This window comes from Coregonus clupeaformis, chromosome 10 (assembly GCF_020615455.1).
Source record: "Coregonus clupeaformis isolate EN_2021a chromosome 10, ASM2061545v1, whole genome shotgun sequence".
NCBI lineage: Eukaryota > Metazoa > Chordata > Actinopteri > Salmoniformes > Salmonidae > Coregonus > Coregonus clupeaformis.
Window position 1 is genome coordinate 55,620,040 of NC_059201.1, and position 24,813 is coordinate 55,644,852.

The following is a 24,813-nucleotide window of genomic DNA, read 5'->3' on the forward strand; positions in this document are numbered from 1 at the left end:
TGCATTTATTTTAAACAAAAAAGTAAGAATAAAACAACAACAAAAAAAGTGTTGAGAAAAAAAGAGCAGAAGTAAAATAAAGTGACAGTAGGGAGGCTATATATACAGTAAAATAAAGTGACAGTAGGGAGGCTATATATACAGGGGGGTACCGTTGCAGAGTCAATGTGCCGGGGCACCGGCTAGTTGAGGTAGTTGAGGTAATATGTACATGTGGGTAGAGTTAAAGTGACTATGCATAAATACTTACTTAACAGAGTAGCAGCAGCGTAAAAAGGATGGGGTGGGGGGCAGTGCAAATAGTCCGGGTAGCCATGATTAGCTGTTCAGGAGTCTTATGGCTTGGGGGTAGAAGCTGTTGAGAAGTCTTTTGGACCTAGACTTGGCACTCGGTACCGCTTGCCGTGCGGTAGCAGAGAGAACAGTCTATGACTAGGGTGGCTGGAGTCTTTGACAATTTTGAGGGCCTTCCTCTGACACCGCCTGGTATAGAGGTCCTGGATGGCAGGGAGCTTTGCCCCAGTGATGTACTGGGCCGTACGCACTACCCTCTGTAGTGCCTTGCGGTCAGAGGCCAAGCAGTTGCCATACCAGGCGGTGATGCAACCAGTCAGGATGCTCTCGATGGTGCAGCTGTATAATTTTTTGAGGATCTGAGGACCCAATGTGTGATGAAGCATACCAAGAGTGTGCAAAGCTGCCATCAAGGCAAAGGGTGGCTACTTTGAAGAATCTCAAATATAAAATATATTTAGATTTGATTAACACTTTTTAGGTTACTACATGATTCCATATGTGTTATTTCATAGTTTTGATGTCTTCACTATTATTCTACAATGTAGAAAATAGTAAAAATAAAGAAAAACCCTTGAATGAGTAGGTGTGTCCAAAATTTTGACTGGTACTGTATATCTGGGGAAGGGTATAAAACAATTTATAGAGTGTTGAAAGTTTCCAAGAGCACAGTGGTCTCCATCACTGGAAAATTGAAAAAATATGGAACTGCCCAGACTGCCTAGACCTGGCCGTCTGACCAAACTTAGCAACCGGGCAAGACGGATCTTGGTCAGAGAGGTGACCAAGAACTCAATGACCACTCTGACAGAACTACAGAGTTCCTTGGCTGAGACCGGAGAACCTGCTAGAAGGACAACAGTCTCTACAGCACTTCACCAATCTGGGTTTTATGGGAGAGTAGCTAGACGGAAGCCACTCCTGATAAAAAGACACATGACAGCACACTTGGAGTTTGCAAAAAGTATTGTGAAAGACTCAGAGCATAACGCAATATATTCTGTGCTCTGATGAAACAACAAAAAAATCATCCTTCTAACACCATCCCTACAGTGAAGCATGGTGGTGGCAGCATCATGCTATGGGGATGCTGCAGGGACTGGAAGACTAGTAAGGATAGAGGGAACAATGAATGGAGCCAAATACAGGCAAATCCTTGATGAGAACCTGCTTCAGAGTTCAAATGACCTTAGAATGGGGTGAAGATTTACGCTCCAACAAGACAATGACCCCAAGCATACAGCCAAAGCAATGCTGGAATGGCATCAGAACACGAATTTGAAAGTCCTTGAGTGGCCCAGCCAAAGCCCAGACTTGAATCCCATTGAAAATCTGTGGTAAGACTTGAAGATTGCTTGTTCACCGCCACTCCCCATCTAATTTAACAGAGCTTGAGAAAATCTGCAAGGTAGAATAGGAGAAAATCCCTAATCCAGATGTGCAAAGCTGAAACAGACATTCCCAAGACGACTCAAAGCTGTAATCGCCACCAAAGGTGCTTCTACAAAGTATTGACTCAGGGGTGTGAATACTTATGTAAATGATATCTTTCTGTATTTCATTTTCAATAAATTAGCAAAAATGTCTAAAAACATGTTTTCACTTTGTCATTATGGGGTATTGTGTTTAGATTGATGAGAGAAAAAATCGATTTAATCCATTTTGAATTAAGGCTGTAACACAACAAAATGTTGAATAAGTCAACGGGTATGAATACTTTCTTAAGGCACTGTACATGTACAAGTACATGCAGGAATATTTATAAAAATGTCACTAATGGTTAATAAAGTATTTGATAATGGTTTAAAAGCCGGTTATAAGCACAAATTAATATTAATAATTCATTATGTAAATGATGTGTTCATAAGATTCTCACCTGACCTTGCTGGTTTCTTTACAGAGAATTATACTCTTCAGGTCTTCCGGTCCTCTTCAAGATGTCACCCCTAATTTCACTCTCCATCTCCCCGCAGTCCTGCAACAAAGGAGAAACCGGAGTACTTCATTGTCTACCAAGTTAAGATGAATTAATCTAATAGCAGGGAGAGGGGAGGGGCAGGTAATATACTAATGGAGGGAGAAAAACGGTGGGACCATCTCCCTTGCGGATGAAAAGAGAGAATACCCTCACACTGTCTGGGAGCGAAGGCAAGAGCTAAAGTGGTTTTATAAAACAGAGTCATTAACTGTCTTCCTCTACTCTCAGGTTGGGAGAAGGCACCACTTTGTTCGGGGTGAGAGCACATTCAATAACCCACAGACATTTATTTAATTACCTTCCTCCCCGCTTCCCCCCGAAGGTAGGGTACAGGCTACAGGATCCCTCGAGATGGTGCCATGTCTATTTAAACTCTTTTAATTACACTTTAACTCCCGTCTAATCACACAAACTTTGTTCCTGACAACATACTTACAAAAATATACATCCTGCATCTACCCCCCGGCTTGGTGTAATACACGGCAGTCAGGCAGTTGCCTGGGTCAAGTGTTATTATCTTTGTCATTACGGGTTGGGTGTGAGGTTAGCCCCGTGCTAATATCCTGTCTGTTGTGCTGCTTGAGAGCCCTGGTGAGCTTGAAGTGGATAAGTGGCTTGGTCAAAGAAGAACAACATTGAAATTAACGTGATTTCTCTCAATTTACCTGGCAATGCACATTTGAACCAGAATTGATCTGTGAGTATAGGTGAATGCGATACTATAAAAGAGATCATTTCAAAAGGCAATAAAATGTATTGCAAAGCAACAATATGTTGACTCTCATTCTTGAACCTTTCGTTTAGCATCATGTTCAGAAAGCAATATGCAGTTGGGTACAGCTACCGTAAATCAATACTTGACGCTCACACGAAAACAAATACTACTCGTACGGCATACAGCACAAAGTGTTTGTATGCATAAGCATCGAATCAAAAAACAACACTACCGAGTTAGTGACACTTTTACTTCGACATAATGTAAGTCAAACAGTGAGACCTTGTGTACTTGGCGAAAACAAAGGAAATCCACAAGATAAGTGTTGTTGAGCACTAACACAAGACCTAAGGAGATTGAGCACAGCTCATCTGATCAAACACTTCAGTATATGGAGCGCTTGTATCCTCAGGCCTCTGACTGTTCCATGCTTAACTCCTGTTGTGCTGAAACAGATCCACGACGTCACAGAATGTCTAAAGACACCACCCCAACCCATTCCTGGGGTGGAATGACAACCCTTTCACACGTTTTCATTTTTCAGGTTTAATTTATCTCTGTTTGTTTGTGTGGGCATAATGTTTATTCGGTGAAAGACAACACACTGTGGCCTCTGAGGTTTCAGTAACACTTTACTTGACACCCAGCGTCATAACACTTTATGACACATCATAACCATATCTCAGACTGCCCATCTTAATCTTGTATTTTTATTGGCCAGTCTGAGATATGGCTTTTTATTTGTAACTCTGCCTAGAAGGTCAGCATCCCGGAGTCGCCTCTTCACTGTTGACGTTGAGACTGGTGTTTTGCGGGTACTTTTTAATGAAGCTGCCAGTTGAGGACCTGCGAGGCGTCTGTTTCTCAAACTAGACACTCTAATGTATTTGTCCTCTTGCTCAGTTGTGCACCGGGGCCTCCCACTCCTCTTTCTATTCTGGTTAGAGCCAGTTTGTGCTGTTCTGTGAAGGGAGTAGTACACAGCGTTGTACGAGATCTTCAGTTTCTTGGCATTTTCTCACATGGAATCAGTGGCGGCTCCTGAAAAAATTCTCAGGAGGGGCAATTTTTCTGATGATTTAGGTGACCTACACACATTTTAAAAAAGATATGTCCAGCATACAACATGAAGACAGGGGCAGCATATAAGTCAATACCAGAAGCATTTATTGACTGATCTGGGGAGATGGATTCCAGTTTCTGTGACAGATTATAAATAATCTCTGATGCCTTTGTTATATTAGCTTTTGGTTGAATGTACTGTCGTAGTAAATATATAATGTTATAGCTTGGTCTGACTAAAATCTTGTGCATGACCCATTTTGTGTTGGGCGTTTGTTTTCAATCAATGCTGTTCCTATCCTATAACAATGGACAAAAGAGTCCTATCTTGTCAGCCTTGTCAGCAGGTGGCCAAGGACAACACCCACGCCATAGGTCTCTCAGTTCTTCCAACTCACGAGTTCTTGCTCTGAGGACACACACACACACACACACACACACACACATCATCACTGATAACACACACACACACACACATCATCACTGTTAAACACACACACACACACACACAAAATCCCCTCTCTTTAGGCTGAACATTTGAAGACAGAGAACCCGACTCAGAGCCAATGCAACAGTGGAGGGGACCTCGCCCAACTCATCAGGACCAATCAGAAGATCAGAACTACTAGATTCAACCTACATCATTTATTGTATAAAATGTCTGCACACAATGTTTTCGGGGCTCTCTTCAGATAGCTCCCTAAGAGTTTGACGAACGAGTCCGTGCACGCGATACCAGATATCTTTACCTCTGAATAAACTGCCTTTATTATACCATATCCACCCTGTCCAAAGTCTCTACTTGGTCTCAGTTCTCCAGTAAACTTGTGATTATCAACAGTACACAACGGTAACAAACAATTGGGGGAACTCACGGGGCAGATAGTAAGGTCGCAGTGACACAGAAAGCAGTTCAATGTCGGGGGTACAGAGTCGCTCTCTTACCAGGATCGATTTTCCCTGTGACTGTCAGATCGCGGTCCGCTCTGACCAGGGTGAAGCCGGCCGGCTCCACTTCTCTGTCCGGGACTCTGTCATCCAGCCAAGTCTCCCAGCTGTATTGGATTCCGCTGCCAGCAGCGTTTTCATTATTTAGTCAGTTCGTAGCGGGTATGTACACGATCAACAAGATCAGTCCAAAACCCACCACTGGAAATCCATGGTTGGCAGAATGTTTGTAAACTAAGTGTACAAATTAAAAACATAAAATAACGCCACTAAGTGTACAAATTAAAAACATAAGATAACGCCACACTGCAGGTCGCAACAGAGACGCTGCTAGCCGCTATTTTCTTAGTTACGTTCATGGTTACGTCACGTATGACGAAAGCGCGTAAGTGCAAGCCCTCAGACACCCATAGAGATTGTATTGAAAGCTTTGAAATTTGAAAAAAATAGATTTTACATGAGAGTCTATGACAGACTTCTGGGCGATTTTCAACCTGACTGAAATCGCCCCAAAAACGGGCGGGGCCATTTGAAGCACGACTTTAGCCTGATTTGACATTTAGTGGCAGTCAGATCAGATTAGAACACTGATAACTACTGTTGCCGTGATATAATTGATTAGAAAAAAAATCCCTTCCTTTTCCCGTTTGGCAGTGCGTCGCCCATATCGCCCTATTGAACACACCGCCCCTGCATGGAATAGCCTTCATTTCTCAGAACAAGAATAGATTGACGAGTTTCAGAAGAAAGTTATTTCTTTCTGGCCATTTTGAGCCTGTAATCGAACCCACAATTGCTGATGCTCCAGATACTCAACTAGTCTCAAGAAGGCCAGTTTTCAGCTGTGCTAACGCAACTGCAAAAGGGTTTTCTAATGATCAATTAGCCTTTTAAAATGATAAACTTGGATTAGCAAACACAACGTGCCATTGGAACACAGGACTGATGGTTGTTGATAATGGGCCTCTGTACGCCTATGTAGATATTCCATAAAAAATCAGCTGTTTCCAGCTACAATAGCCATTTAAAACAAGGACATTTCTAAGTGACCCCAAACTTTTGAATGGTAGTGTATATTTATACCTGTTGTGATATATATTGCGTTATTTTATGGCTGGTTATGACACCTACATAACAGTGTCAAAACCCACAAAACCTCCCACAGTAGTTATTATATGGCTGGTTATGACACCTATATAAGAGTGTCAAAACCAACAAAACCTCCCACAGTAGTTATTTTATGTCTGGTTATGACACCTATATAAGAGTGTCAAAACCCACAAAACCTCCCACAGTAGTTATTATATGGCTGGTTATGACACCTATATAAGAGTGTCAAAACCAACAAAACCTCCCACAGTAGTTATTATATGGCTGGTTATGACACCTATATAAGAGTGTCAAAACCAACAAAACCTACCACACAAGGCAAAACATTCCATTACACCATAGCCTAAGCAGTATGTTTATGTTGTATATATATTTTTTTTAATTGACCATATTAAATTATCATTGTAATTGTGCATACATTGATGTCAGACATGCACCTACCCCAATGCTCTGTTGCTGGGATGAATGCAGGCGCATATCTCAGGAACAGGACAAGACCCTGTCTTTTTGACTGATGACTGATAAAAGGGCATGTACAGTACCATTCAAAAGTTTGGACACATCTACTCATTCCAGGGTTTTTCTTTATTTTTACTATTTTATACATTGTAGAATAATATTGTAGACATCAAAACTATGAAATAACACATATGGAATCATGTAGTAACCCAAAAACTGTGAAACAAATAAAAATATATTTTACACTGCTCAAAAAAATTAAGGGAACACTTAAACAACACATCCTAGATCTGAATGAATGAAATAATCTTATTAAATACTTTTTTCTTTACATAGTTGAATGTGCTGACAACAAAATCACACAAAAATTATCAATGGAAATCAAATGTATCAACCCATGGAGGTCTGGATTTGGAGTCACCCTCAAAATTAAAGTGGAAAACCACACTACATGCTGATCCAACTTTGATGTAATGTCCTTAAAACAAGTCAAAATGAGGCTCAGTAGTGTGTGTGGCCTCCACGTGCCTGTATGACCTCCCTACAACTCCTGGGCATGCTCCTGATGAGGTGGCGGATGGTCTCCTGAGGGATCTCCTCCCAGACCTGGACTAAAGCATCCGCCAACTCCTGGACAGTCTGTGGTGCAACGTGGCGTTGGTGGATGGAGCGAGACATGATGTCCCACATGTGCTCAATTGGATTCAGGTCTGAGGAACGGGCGGGCCAGTCCATAGCATCAATACCTTCCTCTTGCAGGAACTGCTGACACACTCCAGCCACATGAGGTCTAGCATTGTCTTGCATTAGGAGGAACCGAGGGCCAACCGCACCAGCATATGGTCTCACAAGGGGTCTGAGGATCTCATCTCGGTGCCTAATGGCAGTCAGGCTACCTCTGGCGAGCACATGGAGGGCTGTGCGGCCCCCCAAAGAAATGCCACCCCACACCATGACTGACCCACCGCCAAACCGGTCATGCTGGAGGATGTTGCAGGCAGCAGAACGTTCTCCACGGCGTCTCCAGACTCTGTCACGTCTGTCACATGTGCTCAGTGTGAACCTGCTTTCATCTATGAAGAGCACAGGGCGCCAGTGGCGAATTTGCCAATCTTGGTGTTCTCTGGCAAATGCCAAACGTCCTGCACGGTGTTGGGCTGTAAGCACAACCCCCACCTGTGGACGTCAGGCCCTCATACCACCCTCATGGAGTCTGTTTCTGACCGTTTGAGCAGACACATGCACATTTGTGGCCTGCTGGAGGTCATTTTGCAGGGCTCTGGCAGTGCTCCTCCTGCTCCTCCTTGCACAAAGGCGGAGGTAGCGGTCCTGCTGCTGGGTTGTTGCCCTCCTACGGCCTCCTACGGCCTCCTCCACGTCTCCTGATGTGCTGGCCTGTCTCCTGGTAGCGCCTCCATGCTCTGGACACTACGCTGACAGACACAGCAAACCTTCTTGCCACAGCTCGCATTGATGTGCCATCCTGGATGAGCTGCACTACCTGAGCCACTTGAGTGAAAGCACCGGCAGCATTCAAAAGTGACCAAAACATCAGCCAGGAAGCATAGGAACTGAGAAGTGGTCTGTGGTCACCACCTGCAGAACCACTTCTTTATTGGGGGTGTCTTGCTAATTGCCTATAATTTCCATCTGTTGTCTATTCCATTTGCACAACAGCATGTGAAATTGATTGTCAATCAGTGTTGCTTCCTAAGTGAACAGTTTGATTTCACAGAAGTGTGATTGACTTGGAGTTATATTGTGTTGTTTAAGTGTTCCCTTTATTTTTTTGAGCAGTGTATATTTGAGATTCTTCAAAGTAGCCACACTTTGCCTTGATTGCAGCTTTGCACACTCTTGGCATTCTCTCAACCAGCTTCATGAGGTAGTCACCTGGAATGCATTTCAATTAAGACCAAGTCCATATTATGGCAAGAACAGCTCAAATAAGCAAAGAGAAATGACAGTCCATCATTACTTTAAGACATGAAGGTCAGTCAATCTGGAAAAGTTCAAGTGCAGTCATAAAAACCATCAAGCTACAATGTAGAAAATAGTAAAAATAAAGAAAAACCCTTGAATCTCGTTTAAATGATTATGATGGTCATAATGCTTATTGACAATGTCAAGTTATTTAAAATATGATGAAACAAACATGACTGTTAAGAATTCATTACAACAACAACAAAGGATTTAAGAAACAAACTTTCAAACGAGAGGAAACTTCTTGGCAGGGAAAAAACTAATTTGAATAAATGTGGGTTTTGACAGTCTTATGTAGGTATCATAACCAGCCATAAAATAACTAAATATACTGTATGTCACAACAGGTGTAAATATATGAGTCATGACAGTGTTATGACCATATTATGACAGGTTATGACAAGTAATGTCAGCTGTTATGACATATTATGACATGGTTATGACTGTGTCTTAATGTGTTATGACACTGGGTGTCAAGTAAAGTGTTACCGAGGTTTCACACAAATTCAGAGTACAAACAAATAAGTAGCACGGTGGTGTTTTTCACCTGGAGTTGACCTTGCTGTATATAGTATGAAGACAATTTGATATCTTTTTAGAGAATAAGTTAATTGTGGAACAGTTGTACCATAAGAATTTGATCGAGCACAGAGGTCAAAACAATTAAATGTGTGCCGGAAAGATAAATGAAAGTGCGTGCTTTTAACACTAGAACCGCTAAAGCAGTCATTTGGACTGCTCATGAATTTTTTTTTAATGATTACTCTGCCATTTTTTAAGTCGTGCGCCCCTCCGTCCTTGACTTTTCCTAAATAAGTCTATACAACACACTGTCATTAGAATAATATCACAAACAGAACTGGAGTTCTAAACAGTTTTAGGAGGGCATGTCATTTTTGAATGGTTTTCCTCCGTTGCCCCTGCCCGACAGTAGGGCCTGCTCCCCTCCTTCTCCCAACAGTTGAAGGTGCCTTGCCCAGTTGATAATTACCCCGATAATTACCCGAAAATAATTTCACACATTTAACAACAGATTAAATAAATGCAGTAAAGTATGATGGGGGAGAAAGGGGGAGAATGGGGGAGAAAGGGGGAGAATGGGTGAGTTGATGAACGAGGGGAATTGTGAACGAAGAACAAAGAGGGCCATTCGATTGTATTGATCCATTCTAATTATAATCTAAAAATGGCATGTATCCTATATCAGTCCATCGAATCCAAGCCGTCTTACCAGTCTACTCTGGCCTACTTGGAGTGTGCGTAAATTACAATGGCAAGAAGACCAAGATGAATGGGTGCACATGCTGCGTTAGCATTGTAACAAAATCTGAATGAAAATGACTGGGGAAGAAATTAATCAGGATGACATCTCAGCCTGAACCTACTGTTCACCTCCGAGCTCTAAGCGCAAAAAAGCCAGAACGGTGCGCACTGAGCAGGTGGCCGTGCCACCACCAAATGAAACGTGAGACAGGAGAGAGGAAGGGACGGCACCGTTTGGATAGAACAAGCCGGTGACAATGCTACGGGCCGATTATCAGCTGAGAGAGCAGGCCCTATATCTCAAGCAAAAAACGATTTGACTGCTGTCATATCGACACTTATATTCATTATAATGCCATTATTGCTTTTGTGCTGGTTTTCACTATTTATCAAGCACACTTGGCACTTATAATGATGTTTAGGCTACTGCTGTTTTCATCATTTGACCATGCGTCTTGCTGACCGTGCGTCTTGGTGGTTGGGGTATTTTTGGTATTTTGTTATAAAAAGAAGCAAACACATATGCTTTATGATTCATAGTTGTAACAAAGGCACTCCACAAATCAAAATGATTGAACACTTGAATTTTGAAGTTTTTACATATAGCCTACAGTAACTAAACTAATGAAAATGCTATTGTGTTATTTGAGGGAAAAAAGCTATTCATATTCTAATGTTACCTAAGACCTTCAGAAACAAAACATTTAACATTTACATTTTAGTCATTTAGCAGACGCTCTTATCCAGAGCGACTTACAGTTAGTGAATGCATACATGTTTTTTTTTTTTTTTCATACTGGCCCCCCGTGGGAAACGAACCCACATCCCTGCCGGCCAAACCCTCCCCTACCTTAGACGACGCTGGACCAATTGTGCGCCGCCCATGGGTCTCCCGGTCGCGGCCGGCTGCGACAGAGCCTGGACTCGAACCAGGATCTCTAGTGGCACAGCTAGCACTGCGATGCAGTGCCTTAGACCACTGCGCCACTCGGGAGTCAAAACCAAATTATTATTTTTGTGATAGTTTATATGAAATATTATGAATTACCCTGTTATAATGTTGCAGTCAAGTTCTAGTGTTAAACAAGTTATGTGAACTCTGCCTGCAGCTCAGACTAACCCATCTAACTGAGGTGTCCGCTCCATTCTTTTCTAGCAATTGGTGGCATCGGTGGGATCCGGTGTAGGGTGAAGTTGCCCTTAGACGCTGATCTTGGGTCCGTTTTGCATTTTCACCACTAATAGTTAAGCTTAGGATTGGGCAAAGGGAACCTGATCCTAGATCTGTAACTACGGGAAACTTCACCCCGGAGGTGGGATCGACGGGCATTGGGCAGCCCTGCAGTTATGCAATGTAGGCAATCACAAAGGAAGTCCTGTTCAGAGATTAATACCTGATATCGACAATAGACTAATGTAGGTCGAACACTGTGTGCCAGTTGGCAAGCCAATGCATGCTGGAAAGACTCCTAGTGAAAGGGTCCAGAACACATCATGTTGTACCTCTTTGGCCTAAAATACCCTTGATGCCAAATCAAAAGAACTTCGATAAAAAAATTAAAACTAGTCAGCAATTACATTTGAGGAAAGTTAAACTTTAGCGTATTTAAGCATTGTGTCTCCAGAAAGACACAAAACAGAACCAAATCTTGCAGCTACTCAACTTGATTTTGGGGGTTGAGGTGTGTTCAAATTGGCACTGAACAAAAGTGCCACCACTCTCAAGTCCTTTGCCAAAACCAGTGCCACCCCCTTTCCAAAAGTCCACACATGTTTACAATCTGGGCTGCACAGTATGTGGGGACGTGGCCAATGGCACGGTCTATGACCAATTGTTTTATTATTATTATATTTGCAGTTTTAAAGCTAATTTCCTGCCATTCTACACATTTTGCCATGGGGCTGAGAGAAAAAATATCAGTTTCAAAGCTAATTTCCTGCAATTCTACACATTTTGCCATGGAGCTGAGAGAAAATGTGTAGTTTGACAGGTCCAATGCCAACATTTTTATCTCAATATCAAATCATTTCTGGGTAACAATTAAGTCCCTGACTGTGATTGTTTTCAATTAAAATGGTCAAAAAAATAAAAGAAACAGCTTCTTAGCAAAGAGCAATTTCTCAAGCAAGAATTTAGCTAGGACTTTTCTGGGAGTGGTCTGAGTGGGAATGGGAAAACTGAAAACTAGCTGTTATTGGCAGAGAGGTTTGGAACTCTTTCTTATTGGTCTATTAACTAATTTATCAGGCAGTCTTTTCAAACAGCTTTTACATTAAACAGGGATTATCATTATTTTCACAATTTCACAGTATTATTTCAACCTCAGTGTAGAAATATATATAAAACACAGGAAAATAATGTTTTATTTCTATTTAATCTACTTATTTTATCATATTTTTAGCATGAATATAGGGGAAGCACTGCATATGACAGTTCAGCATTAACAAACAGAAATCTGAATTTCCTCCATCTCTCAGTGGACCCATTCCACGCCAAACCCGAAAATAACTATACTTAACAAGGATTCCTTTTCCATGTCTACCCGAGCACCATCTTTAGGTGACAACATCCGACAAAGGCAGATGATGGCCCATCTAATCTGTAAATCACAGAAATAACTACATGGCTGGTGGCTAGGATTGTCTGCGGCGAAACGATATGATCCTGGGCCCAACCCCTCCTGAGTCCCCAGCGAAGCCCTGTGTACCTGGGGGTATTAAACAGATCAGTGTGGAACAGCAGCCAACCGCTTTAATGCGTCTTCCTGAGGTGCTGGTTCAGAAGCCTGCTGCAGAGCTGGATAAACGCACTCGGCCTAACCACAATCCCCCCCGGCCTAAGGCTTCCCCAGCCCCACTCAGCCTGTATCCCCCCCTCCTTTCTCTTCCCTCTCTCCTTCCCTCCATCCGTATTTTCCTCTCTCCAGACTCCCAGGAAAGAGGCTTATGGCCATCCTTCCTTAGCTGGCACGGAGGAGATGGAAGGGGGGCTATACAGTATAGCTGAGGCAGATTCTTATTCTTATTTTATTTTCTTCTGCTTCTGCATCTTCTCTTCCTTGTCTTCTTCTGTGAAGTTATTCTGTTGTCTCCCTGGTGTCGACACTAAGCTCAATGTATGTTTCAACTATTTACAAAAAGGATGGTCATTGCATCGCTGAACCCCACCATCTTTTCTTTGTTCATACTCTGTACAGTCTACTCACCATACAACACAGTCAAGATGGCCCATCATATTTTATTAGTTACCAGAATTGTTTGCCAGCTCAAGTGCAAACAACACAAGGCCCATCTGCTCCACTGGCTGGGATATATTTGTATGATAAACAGGAAGGAGAAGGTGTTGTCACCTACACTGTAACGTCTGTGAAGGAGAGAGAGAGAGAGAGAGAGAGAGAGAGAGAGAGAGAGAGAGAGAGAGAGAGAGAGAGAGAGAGAGAGAGAGAGAGAGAGAGAGAGAGAGAGAGAGAGAGAGAGAGAGACTTAAAGGCCCAGTGTAGTCAAAAACGTGATTTCCTGTGGTTTATATACTGTATATTTCCACACTATGGGGTTGGAATAATACTGAGAAATTGTGAAAATGATGATAATGTCCTTTTAGTGTAAGAGCCGTTTGAAAAGGCAGCCTGAAATTTCAGCCTGTTTTGGTGGGAACGAGTTTTGGCCTGCCTGGTGACATCACCAGTTGTTAAATTAGTTAATAGACCATAAAGAAAGAGTTCCAAACCTCTCTGCCAATAACAGCTAGTTTTCAGTTTTCCCCTCCCTACTTAGACCACTCCCAGAGAGTCCTAGCAAAATTGTTGCTTGAGAAATTGCTCTTTGCTAAGAAGCTATTTTTGATTATATTTTAAACATTTTAATTGAAAACAATCACACTAAGGTACTGAATTGTTACCCAGAAATTATTTGTTATTGAGATAAGAAAATGTCTGCATTGGATCTTTAAGAACTTCTTCTCAACAGTGAATATTTTTCACCGCGATTTTGTGCTTTGTTCCTACTTTGAAAGATATTGATAGGTATGTAACCTCAAAGTGTTCTAATGAAAAACAGACATGACAGTTCTGATCACTGCATAAAATGGTGTCTACATGTAAGTGAGAATAACTTTAATAAGAAGAAGTAGAAGCTCAGTATTGAGAAGTCAGAATAAAAACAGAACTTGACCAGTCTTGATTAGTCTATCTCACTGGTCATCCCCAAAGCCAACATCTCCTTTGGCCGCCATTCCTTCCAGTTCTCTGCTGCTAATGACTGGAATGAACTGCAAAAATCTCTGAAGCTGGAGACTCTTATCTCCCTCACTAACTTTAAGCATCAGTTGTCAGAGCACCTTACCGATCACTGCACCTGTACACAGCCTATCTGTAATTAGCCCACCCAACTACCTCATCCCCATATTGTTATTTATTTTGCTAATTTGCACCCCAGTGTCTCTATTTGCACATCTTCTTCTGCACATCTATCACTCCAGTGTTAATACTAAATTGTAATTATTTTGCACTATGGCCTATTTATTGCCTTACCTCCATAACTTACTACATTTGCACACATTGTATATACATTTTCTATTGTGTTATTGACTGTATGTTTTGTTTTATCCCATGTGTAACTCTGTGTTGTTGTTGTTTTTATCGCACTGCTTTGCTTTATCTTAGCCAGGTCGCAGTTGTAAATGAGAACTTGTTCTCAACTGGCTTACCTGGTTAAATAAAGGTTAAATAAAAAAAAATAAAAAAATTGGCTCTGGAAGGTCATGGATCTTTACACATGCTAATAGCCCCTAACACCTTGTCTATTGTCCTCATATCACGCCCCAGTTCAGCTCAGCAGGCATCTACTCCAAACATTTATTTAGTAGGCCTATGTCACGCCCTGACTTAGGGGAATCTTATATGTTGACTCAGGGTGTGTATATTCTTTGTTGTGTTTTCTATGTTTCAATCTATTACGTGTAGATCTATGTTGGCTGGTGTGGCTCCCAATCAGAGGCAGCTGTAGCTCGTTGTCTCTGATTGGGGACCATACTTAAGCAGCCTATTGGCACAGTCTAGTTGTGGGATCTTGTTCCGTGTAAGGTATGTTGCGTGTGCTACCTTGGACTTCACGTTTCGTTTCCTTTGTTGTTTTCGTCGTGTGTTTATTCAGTGTAAATAAACATGTACGTATATCACGCTGCGCCTTGGTCTGACCCGTCCTTCAAAGAACGTGACAGAAGATCCCACCAAACAAGGACCAAGCAGCGTGCCGAGAAGGAGCAAACGCCTGGGACTCAACAGGAGGTTACGTTAGTAGATGTCCTCCTCGGTTGGGGGAGAATTACGGAGGAGGAGGCCGTCTGTTATTGGAGGGCGATGAAGGAGGATGCCCAGGTAGGAGAGGAGAAACGGCGCCAACAGTGCCGATGACGGAGACCCGAGAGGCAACCCCAAGAACATTTTTGGGGGGGGGGGCACACGGTGTGGACGACGAGGCAGCAGGAGGCCGTTAAAGGGCGGATCTGCAGGTTAGGAGAGGAGGCCACCATGTTACGGGGGCTATTGGTTCAGAGGGAGCAGGAGATATTCGGTCAGAGGGAGGCGCTACAGGAGGCTAAAAGGGAGAAGGAAAGAGTAAAGGCACGGCGAGAGGAGCTGGTTAGGCAGCAGAAGGAGCGGGGGTTAATAAAGGAACCCAGTCCTGCTCCTCGCACCAAGCAAGTGGTGCGTGTCGCCAGTCCGGTCCGGCCCGTTCCTGCTCCCCGCACCAAGCCAGTGGTGCGTGTTCCCAGTACGGCCCGACCCATTCCTGCCCCTCGCACCAAGCCTGTGGTGCGCGTCGCCAGTCCGGCCCGGCCTGTTCCTGCTCCTCGCACCAAGCCAGTGGTGCTCGTCGCCAGTCCGGCCCGGCCTGTTCCTGCTCCTGGCACCAAGCCAGTGGTGCGCGTCGCCAGTCCGGCCCGGCCTGTTCCTGCTCCTCGCACCAAGCCAGTGGTGCGCGTCGCCAGTCCGGCCCGGCCTGTTCCTGCTCCTCGCACCAAGCCAGTGGTGCGCGTCGCCAGCCCGGCCCGGCCTGTTCCTGCTCCTCGCACCAAGCCATTGGTGCGCGTCGCCAGTCCGGCCCGGCCTGTTCCTGCTCCTCGCACCAAGCCAGTGGTGCGCGTCGCCAGCCCGGCCTGGCCTGTTCCTGCTCCTCGCACCAAGCCAGTGGTGCGCGTCGCCAGCCCGGCCCGGCTTGTTCCTGCTCCTCGCTGCTCCTCGCCAGCAGGGCCTGGCGTATCGTGGGAGGAAGGAGAGGGGAAGCAACGCGCCGAGGTCTAGACCAGACCAGGGGCGCAACAGGGAGTTGGAGAGTGAGAGGTCGTCACGCCCGGAACGGAATGCCCACCCGGACCCTTCCCTGTCATGTCAGGTTGGTGGGGGGGTACTGTCACGCCCTGACTCAGGGGACTCTTATATGTTGAGTCAGGGTGTGTATATTCTTTGTGGTGTTTTCTATGTTTTGATCTATTATGTGTAGATCTATGTTGGCCGGTGTGGTTCCCAATCAGAGGCAGCTGTAGCTCGTTGTCTCTGATTGGGGTCCATACTTAAGCAGCCTATTGGCACAGTCTAGTTGTGGGATCTTGTTCCGTGTAAGGTATGTTGCGTGTGCTACCTTGGACTTCACGTTTCGTTTCCTTTGTTTTTGTCGTGTGTTTATTCAGTGTAAATAAACATGTACGTATATCACGCTGCGCCTTGGTCTGACCCGTCCTTCAACGAACGTGACAGCCTATACCCCACAGGAGGTTGGTGGCATCTTAATTGGGGAGGACGGGCTCATAGTAATGGCTGGAGTGGAATTGGTGGAATGGTATCAAATACAGCCATTCCATTGACTCCGTTCCCGACATGATTATGTGCCGTCCTAACCTAGCTTATACATTCGGAAAACGTCTTAATAAGAATGATAGACTATAAAGTGAATGGAGTCTATATTCATACAATCATCAATTAAAGATCCAATATCAAATCAAACTTTATTTGAAGTGCATTTAAAATAGCAACTCACTTAAAACAATAAAATGAAAAAACAAGCACAGCAATAAAAGAGATCAAATGTTATCAAAGAATATAAAACACAAAGGTGTTATTGATTAAAGGTCAAGCAAAAAAAGCTGGTTGACAAATGGGATTTTAACAACTCAATCAGTTTCACAGGACAATGCAAAGTTCCATATAAAAAACAGATAATAAAATGTATAAAAAAGTACGATAAACTTTTAAATAAACACAAACAATGATGAATAATCATTTATTATCAATACAATTTAAGAAATAAACAGTAGCTTTTCTCTCAAATTCCCAATGCTAGGCCCCTTGATTTCTCATGGTTTAACCTCCAAAGTAGCCTAATGCCTAAAAAGCAGCCCTGCTTGAAACTGCACTTTATAGCGGCAATATGAACAGCGCTTAATTATTCTCTGAACTGGAATAAATTGTGCCTCTGATACAGATTCCAATTCCTTGCCCCAAACTTTAACAGGGGGCTTGAAATAATATAGATTCAGATGTTTCTAGAACCAATTTACATGAGCTATGACATGAGAAATGTGTGTGTGTTTTCATGTGCTGGACCAACAAGCACATCACAAGAGAACAACTGTGTTACTATGCCTGGTGTTAGCTCTGTATCTGGTTGAATACGTGGTAGGCCCATCTGTCTGTCAGTGGCAAACCACTTTGCAAGTACACATGATGAGCAAAAACATTTACTTTGATCAGTGCTTATAACCTCTCACAGCATGTCTAGCTTATCATGTTGTTCTGTCAGCTGGACAATGGTGAGATCCTTGTTTAGATACATTAATGTGAAGACACTATACAGATCATTCTGATCTTCACTTGCTATGACAAACAGCTGTTTAGGGGGCAGGCAAATAATGTCTGAGCTCACTGCAAATTCAACACTGGTCAGATCCTTATTCTCAAATATGTAAGTACTTGGTACCATCAGGACCTACATGTACTGTGGTCTTCTGTAGCTCAATTGGTAGAGCATGGCGCTTGTAACGCCAGGGTAGTGGGTTCGATCCCCGGGACCACCCATACGTAAAAATGTATGCACACATGACTGTAAGTCGCTTTGGATAAAAGCATCTGCTAAATGGCATATTATTATTATTACTGTATGTCATCTCTCTCATGACTGCCTGCTAACAAGTTTCTCATATTAGCAGTCAGTTGGTCAGACCCTGCTTTTAACCCTTTGGACAGTTAAAACCTCTCATTAACTGAACTGAGATGTTGTGATTGTTGGTCTTCTTTGTACCTATGAAACCATTAAATGGCAGCATTTTTCTCAAATGGAAACTACCAGAAACCATATACTGGACCGTAGTCCAAAACACATTTCTTCAAGTGGCTATGGAGGTGCATATTTAGTATGTAATACTGTTTTCCATACAACCTTGCAAAGCTCTCACAGAACTGTTGTAAGTGGCGATGAGCCTCTGCAACTCGCTCCATTGTAATACATCTTGCACATAAGATGGTACAGGCTTTGACAAAATGGGTCATGAAATCATAATGGGCATCCTCCACAAGTCCCTTAAGAGAGAATAAGGAGTAAACGCATGTCGAATTTTTCCATTCTTGTGCATTGAAATGAGAAAACCCTGATGAGATTTTAGCGGGTAGTTGGCCTATGTCTGCAGGTGCTTTCAGTGCATCAACTTTAAGCTGAATATTTCTTAGTATTCCATCAGTATTCCTGTTTTGCTGTCCCCAAAAAGATAATGCATAGGGTCCAACACAGCCATGTCTATGGGCATGAAATTATGACAATTTAAATAGCTCAAAGAATCTGGCCCCAGTTTCAGTCTATTGTTTTCCTCTCTGCCTTGGTCTTCGCCTGTGTCCACATACAGTGGGTATAGAAAGTCACCATCCCATTTCAAAATGTTCACCTTTTGTTGCCTTACAGCCTGAAAATGAAAACACATAAAATTTGACTTTTTCCGGCTTTATTTACACACAGTAACCCACAATATCCAAGTGGGAAAGAACATCTAAAAAACTCTGAAAATTAATTAAAAGTAGAACAGTAAAATCCCCTATTTTGAAAAGTGAACACCCCCCCTTAGAATTGCAATTGCAAACTTGCTGAGGTACAACCAACCACCTTCCAGATCACAAATCAAGCTAATTGGCTTCCATCTGTGATCAATTGTAGTTACTTTGATTAGTTCAGAATAAAAGCAGTTTTTCATCGAGGACGCCACGTGCAATTCAAAGCAAAGGATCCAAAATGGCCGCAAAGGTACTTTCAAAAGATCTACGAGATAAAGTTGTGGAAAGGCACAAGTCAGGGGATGGATATAAAAATATTTAAAAGGTTTTGTCTCTCTCTCAGAGCACAGTTAATACCATTAAGAAGTGGAAGGCGTATGGCACCACCCAGACCCTGCATAGATCAGGCCGTCCCTCCAAACTGGATGACCGGGCAAGGAGGAGATTGATCAGAGAGGCTACCAAGAAGCCAATGGCGACTTTGATGGAGCTTCAGGCCTATATGGCAAAGACGGGTCAATGTGTGCATGTCACCACAATATCCCAAGCGCTCCACAAATCTGTCCTCTATGGGAGGGTGGCAAGAAAAAAACCACTCCTCAAAAAAAGCTGCATCAAGTCTCGTTTGAGCTTTGCCAAAAAGCACATTGTAGATTCCGAGGCTGTCACAAGAGTAGAGAGGAGTAGGCAGGAGGCAGTCGCAGGTTTAGAACTACTGAATTTATTAAAGCAGCATAGCTTAAAGTGGGACGAAACCCACAGTGCAAAATATAAAGTATTCAGGAAAACAAGCAACATACATAATGACCGACAAAGACAAATGACAGAGGGAGTATATATACAGTGATAGAGTGGGGATTGGAACCAGGTGTGTGTAATGATGACGAGACAAGTCCGGGGTTGATGAGTGAAGGACGTTTGCCAGTAGCAGGTTCGGCAGCAGCTAGAAGGCTGGCGACGCCGAACGCCTGAGCTGGACAGGAGGGGGAGGCAAAGTGAAGGCTGGTGTGACAGTGGCCAAGTGGCAAAAGGTGCTGTGGTCAGATGAGACCAACATTTAACTTTTGTCCTGAATGCAAAACAATATTTCTGGCGAAAATGCAATACATCTTTCCACCCAAAGAACACCATGCCTACAGTATAGCATGGCGGTGGCAGCATCCTGTTGTGGAGTGTTTCTCTTCAGCAGGGACTGGAGCACTTGTCAGGATAGAAGGGAAAATGTACAGCGCAAAATACTGTCCGATTCTTGAGGAGAACCTGCAGCCCTCTGCCAGGAAGTTGAAAATGGGAAGATGATTCACGTTTCAACATGACAATGATCCAAAGCACCATGCAATTTGACTGAGCTTGAACAATTACACAAGGAAGAATGGGCAAATATTGCACAGTCAAGGTGTGAAAAGTTAGTAGAGACGTATTCAAAGAGACTCATGACTGTAATTCAAGCAAAAGGTGGTTCCACCAAGTATTAACTCAGGGGGTGTTCACTTATCCAAATCGGGTATTTTACTGTTTTAATTGTAATACATTTTCAGAGTATTTTTATTTTTCACTTGGATATTGTGGGTTACTGTGTGCAATTAAAGCTGGAAAAAGTCAGATTTTATGTGTTTTCATTTCAGGCTGTAAGGCAACAAAAGGTGAACATTTTGAAAGTGGGTGGTGACTTTCTATACCCACTGTACTCCTTTGCATTTTGTGTACTTAATTCTGACTTTGCAGTACATGGTTGTCCATCCAGTGCATGACGGAGTAATCTGCTTTTTCACCACATTTCCATGGAAATGTCTGAAGACATTCGTTGCGGCCCGTGTGAGACTGACCTGGATCTGTGTTGTTGAACAGATAAAAAGATGGTGGTGAAATCCCAAGTAGGCTACATCAAAGTTAAAAACAGCAGTCATGTGAAATCCATAGATTAGGGCCTAATGAATTTATTTGAATAGACTGATTTCCTTATATAAACTGTAACTGACTAAAATCGTAGAAATTGTTGCATGTTGCCTAGTCATTCAAAGGTTTTCTTTATTTTTTACTGTTCTTTACATTGTAGAATAATAGTGTAGACATCAACACTATGAAATAACACATATGGAATCATGTAGTAACCAAAAAAGTGTTAACCAAATCAAAATATATTTTATTTTGGGGGGGGTTATACAGCAGATAGCCCTATTTGGTAAAAGACCAAGTCCATATTATAGCAAGAACAGCTCAAATAAGCGAAGAGAAACAACATTACTTTAAGACATGAAGGTCAGTCAATAAGGAAAATGTCAAGAACTTTGAAAGTTTCTTCAAGCGTATTCTCATAAACCATCAAGCACTATGATGAAACTGGCTCTCATGAGGACCGCCACAGGAATGAAAGACACAGAGTTACCTTTGCTGCAGAGGATAAGTTCATTAGAGTTACCATAAGTTCGTTAGAGTTACCAGCCTCAGAAATTGCAGCCCAAATAAATGCTTCACAGAGTTCAAGTAACAGACAAATATCAACATCAACTGTTCAGAGGGGACTGTGTGAATCAGGTCTTCATGGTGGAATTGCTGCAAAGAAACCACTACTAAAGGACACCAATAATAAAAAGAGATCTGCTTGGGCCAAGAAACACGAGCAATGGTCATTAGACCGGTGGAAATTTGACATTTGGTCTGGAGTCCAAATTTGAGATTTTTGGTTCAAATCGCTGTGTCTTTGTGAGACACGGTGTGGGTGAACAGATGATCTCCGCATGTGTAGTTCCCACCGTAAAGCAAGGAGGAGGAGGTGTTATGGTGTGGGGGTGCTTTGCTAGTGACACAGTCTGTGATTTATTTAGAATTCAAGGTACACTTAACCAGCATGGCTACTACATCATGCTGCAGTGATATGCCATCCCATCTGGTTTGGGCTTAGTGGGACTATAATTTGTTTATCAACAGGACAATGACCCAACACACCTCCAGGCTGTATAAGGGCTATTTTACCAAGAAGAAGAGTGATGGAGTGCTGCATCAGATGACCTGGCCTCCACAATCCCCCCGACCTCAACCCAATTGAGATGGTTTGGGATGAGTCGGACTGCAGAGTGAAGGAAAAGCAGCCAACAAGTGCTCAGCATCTCTGTTGGAAAAGCATTCCAGGTGAAGCTGGTTGAGACAATGCAAAGAGTGTGCAAAGACGTCATTCTACAATGTAAAAAATCGTCAAAATAAAGAAAAACCCTTGAATGAGTAGGTGGTCTAAAAATATTGAACATTTTATGGAAAATAAAACATGAATATATCTTGATTAGATAAGTATTCAACCCCCTGAGTCAATACAGTGCCTTGCAAAAGTATTCATCCCCCTTGGCGTTTTTCCTATTTTGTTGCATTACAATCTGTAATTTAAATTGATTTTTATTTGGATTTAATGTAATGGACATTCACAAAATAGTCCAAATTGGTGAAGTGAAATGAAAAAGATAACTTGTTTCAAAAAATTCAAAAAAATTAATAAAGGAAATGTGGTGCGTGCATACAGTGGGGGAAAAAAGTATTTAGTCAGCCACCAATTGTGCAAGTTCTCTCACTTAAAAAGATGAGAGAGGCCTGTAATTTTCATCATAGGTACACGTCAACTATGACAGAGAAAATGAGAGAAAAAAAATCCAGAAAATCACATTGTAGGATTTTTAATGAATTTATTTGCAAATTATGTTGGAAAATAAGTATTTGGTCAATAACAAAAGTTTCTCAATACTTTGTTATATACCCTTTGTTGGCAATGACACAGGTCAAAAGTTTTCTGTAAGTCTTCACAAGGTTTTCACACACTGTTGCTGGTATTTTGGCCCATTCCTCCATGCAGATCTCCTCTTGAGCAGTGATGTTTTGGGGCTGTCGCTGGGCAACACGGACTTTCAACTCCCTCCAAAGATTTTCTATGGGGTTGAGATCTGGAGACTGGCTAGGCCACTCCAGGACCTTGAAATGCTTCTTACGAAGCCACTCCTTCGTTGCCCGGGCGGTGTGTTTGGGATCATTGTCATGCTGAAAGACCCAGCCACGTTTCATCTTCAATGCCCTTGCTGATGGAAGGAGGTTTTCACTCAAAATCTCACGATACATGGCCCCATTCATTCTTCAACAAAGGGTATATAACAAAGTATTGAGAAACTTTTGTTATTGACCAAATACTTATTTTCCACCATAATTTGCAAATAAATTCATTAGAAATCCTACAATGTGATTTTCTGGATTTTCTTTTCTCATTTTGTCTGTCATAGATAATGAAAATTACAGGCCTCTCTCATATTTTTAAGTGGGAGAACTTGCACAATTGGTGGCTGACTAAATACTTTTTTTCCCCCACTGTATATACACCTGTTCTGAAAGGCCCCAGAGTCTGCAACACCACTAAGCAAGGGGCACCACCAAGCAAGCGGCACCATGAAGACCAAGGTGCTCTCCAAACAGGTCAGGGACAAAGTTGTGGAGAAGTACAGATCAGGGTTGGGTTATAAAACAATATCCGAAACTTTGAACATCCCACGGAGCACGATTAAATCCATTATTAAAAAAATTTAAAGAATATGGCACCACAACAAACCTTCCAAGAGAGGGCCGCCCACCAAAACTCATGGACCAGGCAAGGAGGGCATTAATCAGAGCGGCAACAAAGAGACCAAAGATAACCCTGAAGGAGCTGCAAAGCTCCACAGCGGAGATTTGAGTATGTGTCCATAGGACCACTTTAAGCCGTACACTCCACAGAGCTGGGCTTTACAGAAGAGTGGCCAGAAAAAAGCCATTGCTTAAAGAAAAGAATAAGCAAACACGTTTTGTGTTCGCCAAAAGGCATGTGGGAGACTCCCCATACATATGGAAGAAGGTACTCTGGTCAGATGAGACTAAAATTGAGCTTTTTGGCCATCAAGGAAAACGCTATGTCTGGTGCAAACCCAACACCTCTCATCACCCCGAGAACACCATCCACAGTGAAGCATGGTAGTGGCAGTATCATGCTGTGGGGATGTTTTTCATCGGCAGGGACTGGGAATCTGGTCAGAAAAGGAATGATGGATGGCGCTAAATAGAGGGAAATGCTTACATTTACATTTTAATCATTTATCAGACGCTCTTATCCAGAGCGACTTACAGTTAGTGAGTGCATACATTTTCATACTGCCCCCCCCGTGGGAAACGAACCCACAACCCTGAGCTACAGAGGACTTCTTGAGGGAAACCTGTTTCAGTCTTCCAGAGATTTGAGACTGGGATGGAGGTTCACCTTCCAGCAGGACAATGACCCTAAGCATACTGCTAAAGCAACGCTTGAGTGGTTTAAAGGGAACCATTTAAATGTCTTGGAATGGCCAAAGCCCAGACCTCAATCCAATTGAGAATCTGTGGTAAGAAAGATTGCTGTACACCAGCGGAAACCATCCAACTTGAAGGAGCTGGAGCAGTTTCACCTTGAAGAATGGGCAAAAATCCCAGTGGCTAGATGTGCCAAGCTTATAGAGACATACCCCAAGAGACTTGCAGCTGTAATTGCTGCAAAAGGTGGCTCTACAAAGTATTGTAAGGCAACAAAATAGGAAAAATGCCAAGGGGGGTGAATACTTTCGCAAGCCACTGTAAAACACCTAATTTCTTCTGACTGGCATGGCAGTGGCTAGAGTATTCAGAGGTGTAATGATAATTAGGATAACGAGGGTATGTTGTGCAGTGGATAGACTTTACAGCGCATTCCATTGATGTATTGAGGGTTAGAGATTTGGAGAGCGGTTAAAAAACAGTTTGAAAATGTGTCTACAGAAGACACTTTGGGAAGGAGACCAGCAGGGAAGCCGCTTCACACAGGGCCGGATTAAGAAATCATATTTCCAGTGGCACACTGACTCACCTAATGATGGTGATGGCGGTGCGCTCGTCGTGCTAAAAGCCTATCTCAAGATGAGCTACTTTGAAAAACAGTGCTGCTGTTAGCAAAA

General features: G+C 42.8%; 1 protein-coding gene across 3 annotated transcripts in view; it reads right to left on the reverse strand.

Moving 5' to 3' along the window:
* Positions 1 to 24,813, reverse strand: part of LOC121575579 (cadherin-22-like) — a 283,643-nt gene that overhangs the window by 196,934 nt on the left and 61,896 nt on the right. For 2 of the 3 annotated variants that reach the window (XM_041888769.2, XM_041888767.2), the window contains exon 2: positions 2,171 to 2,269. The gene's annotated coding sequence lies outside the window, so the exon portion shown is untranslated. The remainder of the gene's footprint in view (positions 1 to 2,170; positions 2,270 to 24,813) is intronic. The other variant, XM_041888768.2, reaches the window with a different exon arrangement.